This window comes from Arvicola amphibius, chromosome X (assembly GCF_903992535.2).
Source record: "Arvicola amphibius chromosome X, mArvAmp1.2, whole genome shotgun sequence".
NCBI classification, from domain to species: domain Eukaryota; kingdom Metazoa; phylum Chordata; class Mammalia; order Rodentia; family Cricetidae; genus Arvicola; species Arvicola amphibius.
Genome location: NC_052065.1, coordinates 71,367,446 through 71,377,254, shown reverse-complemented (window position 1 = coordinate 71,377,254; position 9,809 = coordinate 71,367,446).

Sequence of the window (9,809 nt, the reverse complement as noted above, 5' to 3'; positions counted from 1 at the left end):
CATGAGAACTTCACTCTTATGCCCTTTCTTAACCCTTGGAGTATAACTTGTCTGGGACTCTGAATAAAGTTGACTATTGCATGAGAAAAAAAAGTAAGAGTTGCCATGGTTATAGTGTCTCTTCACAGCAATAGAAACCCTAACTAAGACAACAAAGAAAATTCCCATAAAGAAATGAGAAAACTAAGTCATATTTATAACCAATATTTAGATACTACTGAAGTAGGGTTGATCAGTTTGGCAGAATTTATGATTTAGCAAGTATTGCTTTCCTTCTTCCTTGTATGTTAAATCTATCTTTTTATGGTCTGTTAGGTTTGGTCATGTGATTTTCTTTGGTTAGTAAAAAGTGAGTAGAAGTCTGAGAAGCTATAAACACATAGTGTAACGTGATTTCTTATGTTCCTAGCATCTGCCATGATAATATTGTATCCTTGAGAGAGGATAATTTCATGAGCCTAGGTTCTGCAATGTTACTAATAATATGGGACAGACCTGAAAACATCTCACTTTAGCTGACTTGTGAATAAGAATGATAGTGTAATGAAATATACCTTTTGCTTTACATCAGAGATTTTGATGTAAGGCCAGTTCAAAAGGAGTGAAATCATGCCTGGTCAAATATCTGGTTGGTGAAGTCATGGCTTTTAGATAACCAACATGGATTTTAGAGGATGACCAACACTTGACTAAAAGAATACCATCTCTTACTACATTCTAAATATTTGCCCTTATGCCCATGGGTAACTGTGGTCCTCATCTCTAATCAAAGAAACTTCTCTTTGCAACAGACATAAAGAAACCTTTACAGAAAACCACAACCAATCAGAATGCAGAGTTGACAAGTCCAGTCTGAATGGATACAGCTACAAAACAATCCTGCATTTAAGGCACAAGGAACATTGTAGAAGAGGGAGTGGAAAGATTCTAATATCTAGAGAGTGCCATGGATTTTGCTGTGAGATTGTGTTTTCTAGAAAATCAGAAGCTACACCCATACAGCCTCACCATCATTCTGCCTAATCATGAGTTGAGCAAGGACAACAATAGACATGCTGAAGTTGATGAGGGATATAGGCAATTTAGGAATGCTGAGACTGTGAGAAATGTTTCCTTAGGAGATTACATCAATTGATTATCTAATAAGAAATGGTTACCCCAGAATGAATAACTACTATTTAATCCAAAATGTCAAAGCTTGTGAGGTTTTTAATTAATGTCCATGAAGTTCTGAAGGAAATCAATATTTCTGGATTGACTATACTGAAAAGTTGTTTTTAACATGTCTTCTAGCCATCAATTTTACATTTAAAATTTTCATCAACAGTTGCATCAATAGGCATGTTAATAAGTAAGGGGCAAAATCGCAGAACCTCACCCCTAGACAAGAAACTACAGGCAAGTGATGACTGCTGAGAGATGGAGATATACCATCTCCCAGGAATGAGCCCCCTGGTGTGGGGCAATTGTCTATATTCTGTCAATTATGTTTTAAATAAATGCTGATTGGTCAGTAGTCAGGCAGGAAGTACAGGAGGGACAACCAGACAGGAAGTAGAGGCAGGGAAATGAGAACAGGAGAATTCTCGGAAGGAAGAAGCCCATTCCTCTGCATTCTTGTCCTAACCACAGAAGGAAGATGTGATTGCTCGGCTGAAAAAGATACCGAGCCATGTGGTTAACATAGACACAAATAATGGGTTAATGTAAGTTATAAGAGTTAATAAGAAGCATGAGCTAATGGGCCAATCAGTTTATAACTAATGTAGACCTCCGTGTGATTCTTTGAGACCTAATGACTGTGGGAACCTGGCAGGACAGAAACCCTGTCAACAGCATCCTAATTGTCTGTCCTATCAAAAATAGTCATCCCTCAAACCATATACACACAAGGCACAAAAACAGACTCATCAGTTTGTGTTTCTATATTTGGCATACATGTATTTATAGATATATGTATGTGTATATACATATATATACACATGTGCACAATACACACATGCATACATATATGTACACATACACACATAGCTTCCCTCACCTGTTTGTGTGTATATATATATATATGCATGAATGTATGCATATCTATAAAAGCATATATGTATATTTACAGGCACATATATGTATACATACATGTATGTTTGCACATATATGTATATACATACAGGTAGAAGAAGCTATCAACATGGGATGCATGGAAGAATTACAAAGAAGGAGACTTGTGAGGAGCTGGAGGAAGGAAAGAAATCCCATATATATATTATATATCTAATATATATATATATGTATATATTAGATTTTAATTCATGTTGTGAAAAAATAAAAAATAAAAATTATTTAAAGATAATTTTTAAAAATTAATGTATTTTAAAACTTTGATTTTTTTGTGGATGTCACCTTATGCATTCCAACCCCACTTATATCCCCATCTCCTAGTATCTGCCCTTGAAGCCTTAAATAATTTTTAGATTCAATGTAACATAAACAAAACTTACTCTTGAAACCTGAAAGGCTGTCGTATTACTATACGAATAAAGAATAATTGGTTTTAATTCAGACATATTTTCTAGTTCTTCAGTATGTAGAACTGATGTTTCAAAGAGTATTTTTACTCTAAATTGCTAACTGTTCAATTAAGTGCATGCTAAAAATGGTCAATATGCAGAAAACCTGAGGAAAAAAATCTAATATTTTCAGCAGAGTTTTAGAGCTAGTTTATAGATTAGAAATCTGCTGTGGAATGTGGCATTTGATACAAAGTATTTTTTTTCATATATGAAAACTATGAATGAAACATTTACTTAAAAGTAATAAAACACTGATTTATGTCATGCAATTTAGTAATCTATATATAGGATATTACTATATGGAGGAAAACAAATAAATCCTTAGAGATTTTCTGTGAATTCTGAAGCTTTATAATATTGTTTAAGACATAATTAACTAGAGGATAATTTGACATCATCACTTCAAATAACTGTATAAGGTTTTTTTCAACTATTATCTTCCAATTTTATGTATGACTAATGTTGCTTTTTGAATACTAGGAGATGATGAAATTATCTTATTGCTTATGGAGATATATAAAATACTATATTTCTGGAAGATAGATTTATCATTTTTTAAATGTTTTGTCACTTTTGGGAAATATCGAATATATTGTTCCTTTTCACTTCATACATTACCCTCAAATAAAAGAAAGATGAAAGTAAACAACACAGTTTGAACTGTTTCCTTTTACTGAATTCCTTTAAGTTCTTAAAATAAACCCTATGTAATGTATCTTTATACTCACAGTCATATATGTGTTTATGTGAAAAATCCAACCTACTTTAGAGATATAGTACATATTGGGCATGCTATTGTAAAGTCACATGAAAGAAACTTACTGGGCAGATTGTCTGGCAGATTTAGAATTTTCTTCATCATATACTTCTGCTGGTTTCACAGTAAGTTTCACTGCAGCTCCCAGAAGAAATTCTTCTTCATGTCTCATGGGAACTCTTCGTGTTGGTTGCAGAGAAATTTCCTGTGCAGAACTCACAGCATGCATCCTGAAAGGACTCACAGTTCTTGTCTTTGTTTGTCTCGTAGTGTAACCTCTTGTAAGACTCTGAGCACGTTCTCTATCAGATCTCTTAGAGTATCCTTTTTCAGGGCTTAAGGAACGGCCCCTTGGAGGAGTCATTACAAGTCCAAGTCCTTGAGAAGGCATCACTGAAGAATCTCTAGCAGAACTCACGACACAACCCCTATCACTTCTGGCAAGTCTTCTTCCTTCAGGTCCCCAAGCAGGTCTCTTTGCTGATCTCCAAACTGGTACCTCAGAAGATCTTCTAGTAACTTCTCTCATAGGAACTGCCAAACATCCTCCTCCACCTCTTGAAGCACTACTGTAGTTGTCCAGCAACTGAAGAAAACAAAAAGAAGAACAAAGGGTTAAAAGTTAAGATAAAGTTAGTAGACATGTTAAAATTACTAAGGGTTAAAAATAAAGGTTAGATTCAAAATGATTAGTTTCAGTTCATTTATACAACTTGTTTCAATTTCAACAAAGTTTGAAGGAAAAGGTAAATAGCTTTGTGCTTTTTCTCTTCCTGTGAAAAAAATCATAAAAGTTTTTAGACATAAAACAGCTATTAAGAACTTAGTTCCTGTTACAGCATGAATTTAATTTTTTAAATATAAAAACAGTTATGTCACAACTTATTTTTTGAGCATTTCAAGCAATCTCTTTCTGCTTTTTTTTTAAAGTTAAAAAAGGCTTCTAGTCCCACAAATGGAAGCTAAGCACAGCTTCTTGGTAATAGCATTTTTTCAGATAGGCTCTGTTTGCAAGGGAGTAGCAGTAAAACTGTGCTGCTTCTTAAGAAAACAGTAGCTTCCAGGAGGAAAGGCTCTGACTCTTTCAGGAGGTCCAGCTATAGAACATTTAAATATGGTTTGTGAGAAAACTGCTACAGCTTGCTTAATGGCAACATAGGCCATATGTGTGCCTGAAAACGGGACAATACGCATGACTCTCAGAGGCAGCGAACATGCCTTAGCCATGTTAGAATGGGTGGAACCAACAAGCAGGACCACAGAGTTGGTCCTAGCCATACCTGCTTAGTATTTTTAAAAGAAGTGCCCCTCATCAGAAAACAATTACAAATATGTAATAAAGAGAGAATCAGAAAAAAAAAAACCTCTGAATGGATCACAGTGTTGGATAAATGTATGGAGGTTTGAGAGAAAAGGATAAAGATCAGGAACGAGAGGGGTGCGTTCACTCATGGAGACGGTGGGACGGAACTAATGGGAGATCACCAACTCCAGTTGGAATGGGACTGATGGATCATGCGACCAAACCCGTCTCTCTGAGTGTGGCCAACAGCGGGGGCTGACTGAGAAGCAAAGGACAATGGCTCTGGGCTCTGATTGTTCTTCATGGACGGGCTCTGTGGGAGCCTTCTCAGCTTGGTCGATCACCTTCCTGGACCTGGGGGGAGTTGGGAGGACCTTGGTCTTAGCATAGAGTGGGGAACCCTGATGGCTCCTTGGCCTTGAGAGGGAGGGAGGGGAGGTATGGGTGGAGGGGAGGGGAGGGAAGGGGGAGAAGGAGGGGAGAGAAAGGGGAGAAGGAGGGGAGGGAGGGGGGAGGAGGAGGGAAGGAGATGGAAATTTTTAAATATAAAAAAAAATAAACCATGAGAAAAAAAAATCAAAAAAAAAAAGAAAATGGAAAAAAGAAAAAGGTTCTTTGGTACTCACTAATTTGAATATTGTTCTGTTTCACTATCATTTGATCTTTTGGAATTCCAGGTGGGATGAAGGGAGAAAGGGAATTAATGGAATAGGAAGATATGGAGTGGGGATATGAAAGCAGGGTAGAAGAGGAATGTGGGGAAGGATAACTAACACTAAAGACCTTTGAAAGTGCCATATAGAAATCTATTACTGTGGAAGCTTCCTAAAATACATACACATATAAAAAGGGTTTAAATGGAATTATTTTATAACAGGGGAGGGCCATAGGATATCAGGAATGAAGTCTAGTGCCAGGTATGGGTTACCTCTTTTCCAATTGTCAGTGCAGTCCATAGACCTTCTCTACAAAAATGACGTACTATTGCATTGTTCTTGGTAATTGTTCAGAACTTGTCAGTAAGACCTTCTTGAAGATATCACACACCTGAATTATATGAATTGACCACTTCAGCCTGTCCCATAATTTTCATACCTACTAGCTATCTTTCATAGTTCCTGAAGTTTCTGTGTATGCTAATGGCGGAGAAAACTCACCAATGGTCTTATCAAGCTATGATCCCTATGAGCAACATATCCCTGGTGAAACAGATGCACTGGTGCAATAGTAGTGCAAATTAATGGAAGTAACAGATACTTTCTTACTGGATTTTAAAGCTCACTCCACATGATAGCGTCCATGCCTGATACCATTAACTGGGTCAAAAATTCATGGCTAGCTAGATCATAGGCCCTAGGAAAGAACCTTGTCCTATTATTCTGATTAACAGAATAATAAACTCTCTTCTAAGTTATTTTCTTTATACCCATATATTAGTGTATCTCTCACCTTTTTTGAGAGAAGCTTCTTTAACAGTAGATAATAATTAGCAGAGATCCACTAGTGGGCAACAAAATGAGTATGAGAGACTCTGGACTGCTGAGCCCTATATGGGATATCTATATTACACCCTCCCATTGAAATGCTCATTGTAGAAGATGTGATGAAAAGTTTGTAAGAGCTGGAGGGAGTAGATGTCTGTTATGAAACAGTATTTTCAGGACATGAGAACATAACTGCACACATGAAAATTGTAATTGTGACTGCAAACATATGACTTGCACAAAATTAAGCCAGCCAACATCCCACAATAGAGAAAGATGTAGAGTGGAGACTTGATAAAATATAACCAGAACTGAGTATCTATAATTCAGGTGATTTGTAGATGGTGACTCATACAACCTTCATGTGGTCTCTGTGAGGTAGATACTGTTATTATCATCATGCTATAGGTAAGCAAAATAAAGACAGAGTGAATGAACTAACTTGTTCATGGTAAAGGGTGTTAAGTGATCAAAATGGAGACACTACGATAATACGGAATTCTCAGTATTATGAAGAACTTTTTTTAAATGAAGTAAAAATTGTTATCCCAGGTTCTGGTGTGTGTCCCATTCTGAGCTGATTTATAAAGGAATAGGCTACATACAAGATTACTCTAGCACTAATTTCTTTAAAAGCAAGTTTACATAATCTCTGTATTAAACATTGTTGTGAACTCCAATGAACTCAATTCCTATAAACCACTGTAAAATAAATGCTATATGTATCTTAATAGATCTATTGATATTTAACTATCTTACCTATTGTTGCCAGAAATAATTAAATATTTAAGATCCTTCTCTACAGTCACCCGACAGGAACACAGATAAAAATGCTCCTGAATAGCAATCATTTAGTTGAGATATTAAAGTTGTAGTCAGAACATCCAGTGTGTGCTAGTTACAAACGTACACCATTTTTAAGATGCTTTGCCAAGAAGCATTCATCAGTGAATATCAATTAATACTCTCATACTTGTAATACATTATTAGATTTTAAATAACAAAATATAACATGTCATGGAGTAAATACAATATATTTTCAGTAGTAAGAGCAGGTTTTCCTACAAACTAACTGGAAGAGTCATATAAAATCATGGCATTTGCATATGACCCCATGGCATTTTCAACAGTACTATGTTGAAAAGTCATAGTTTAATGTTAAGAATTAAGGATGTTTAGAAAATGTGGAACAGAAGAGAAATGTTCCTTATGTATGATACAAGTAGATACAAGGGAAATATTTGTTCTGAGTAGTTAATAGTATAAATAGTTTATTTTGGCTAACATTTTTTTCTTACATAGGTGTTTTAAACCATGGAAAGTGCTATAACGTGGCTTGAAATTTTATAAATACTTCATTTTATTGGTGGAGAAAAGCATTATAGTAAATAACATGGTCAAGAAATGAAAGTTACTTATGGACAATGCCAAAACAAAAATAGATAGATAGATAGATAGATAGATAGATAGATAGATAGATAAACAGACAAGCAAATAAGTAAATAAAGTCAGCTAAATTCTCAGACCAGTACTACTCCTACTATACCCCTGTGTCTAACTTTCACATATCTAAACCAATGTCATGTAAAAGATACTTGTGAATTACTTTACTGATAGTATGAGACAGATTTTAAATCAGAGATTTTGAGAAATGGCATCATATATCCCAGACTGACTCTGGAGTGGCTCTATAGCTAAAGATGACCTTAATTCTTTTCTGATCTTCCTATTTCTGCCTCTTAAAAGTTAGGTTTACCTGTATGTAATCTACATGTATGAACTACATTAAATTTTATAGTGCTAAGGACTGAACTCAAGGCATTGTGCATAGTAGGCAAACATTCTACCAACTGAACTAGATTTCTGAAAGATTTGCTTATCTTTATTTTATGTATATTAGTGTTTTGCCTGCCTATATGTATGAATACCAATGTATTCCTGGTGCCTATGATGATAAGAAGAGTGCGTCTGGTTCATTGGAACTGTTTTTACTGATGCTTGTTAGCCACCATGTGAGTTCTGGGGAGTAAATCTGGCTCCTTTGTAAAGGTGGTATTTTTAGTCACCATGCCATCTCTCAAACCTTCCTAAATTAGATGTTCAAAAATGAGTTTTAAATGTATTTTTCATAGGGTTTGTAGTTGACAGTTTGAAACATAGAGAGTTGCTTTGAAATAGGTTTCCTATACGGATTTACCTATAAGAAACAACCCCCTTTAAATAATGTCAAGAAGAGATTTAGGTCAATTAATTCTGAATTATCATAAATTACTATTTTTTGAGTTTGAAATAATGAAGACTAATCATACTGGGGTTTACTTAAATGAACACTGACAAAAATAAGTTGGCATCTGTTATTTTTGCATATTTTTGATGATTAAGAATTGCTCTTTGTAATTGAGTTTGCAGCAAAGTCATTAAATTATATTGGATTTTAAAAATTTCTAGACTGAGCTTCTTTATTTAAAACACTATACTAATATAAATTGTCATAAATATGTGGCATCTCAAATCAAGTGCTAAAATTTTTTCAGTGGTCCCTTATTTCATCTGTTTTAAATGACAAACCACATGATGTTTAGAGATGCATGTAGAGATACAAAAGGTATGCAAAATACAATACCTAGTCAAAATAGCTTACTTTTTCATTGATAAATACACACATTCACAGACACTGACACACAAACATCTTAAAATATGTCACCAACTTGGTCTTTTTCCTGTCAGTCTATCTGAATGTCATATGAGCATTTATCATTTAAAAATAGTGGTTTTACTCGATAAAAAATAACCATTCATAATTATTTCTGCTCTTGTGGTAGCAGCAGTTTTTAAGAGAAATAACTGTCTTTCTAGCTTCTAAAGAGAAAACATGAGCACAATGCTCACATTGAAGACCAACTTAAATGAGTATACTGACCTTTTCCTGTTTGTCACTGCTGTTTTAATGGAAACTCTCAGAAGTATTTAATTGGTAGTAGATAATCTTTAAATGTAATAAATTGTGGTATTAAAATGGATTTGTTCATAGATTTTAAAGTAATTTAGATACTGATTCTCTAGTATGTGTTAATTTAGTTTTATTTTAATTCTTTTGTTAACTTTTAATAAAGGGGTATTCACAGAAAGGGATGTCAAGCAATTTAAAACAGAACTTCCATAAGCCAGACGGTGGTGGTGCATGCCTTTAATCCCAGCACTCGGGAGGCAGAGGCAGGCAGAGCTCTGTGAATTCGAGGTCAGCCTGGTCCATAAGAGCTAGTCCCAGGAAAGGCTTCAAAACTACAGAGAAACCCTGTCTCGAAAAACCAAACAAATAAATAAACAAAAAACAAACAACAAAAATAACAAATAATAACAACAACAAAACAACAGAACTTTCATATAAACAGAAATAGATTCATAGTGCTAAATTTTCTTATTCCCTTTATTTACTATACTTATAATAGTGGGCAACAATACAAATGGAAAATTGGGAAACAATTTGATGAATATGAGATTGACTGGTGATAATAATAATGCCGCCAATATGTCTTTTGTTTTAGAATCATTCACTTTTGAGACATCAAACTGATTCATGTGGTTAACTATTTCCATGATATTCTCTATCTCTTCATTCAGGCCTCTGTTCAAATGTCAAAGTATCAGACAAACCTTCTCTGATCATCCTATCTAAGATCAGTTTATCCTAAATTTTT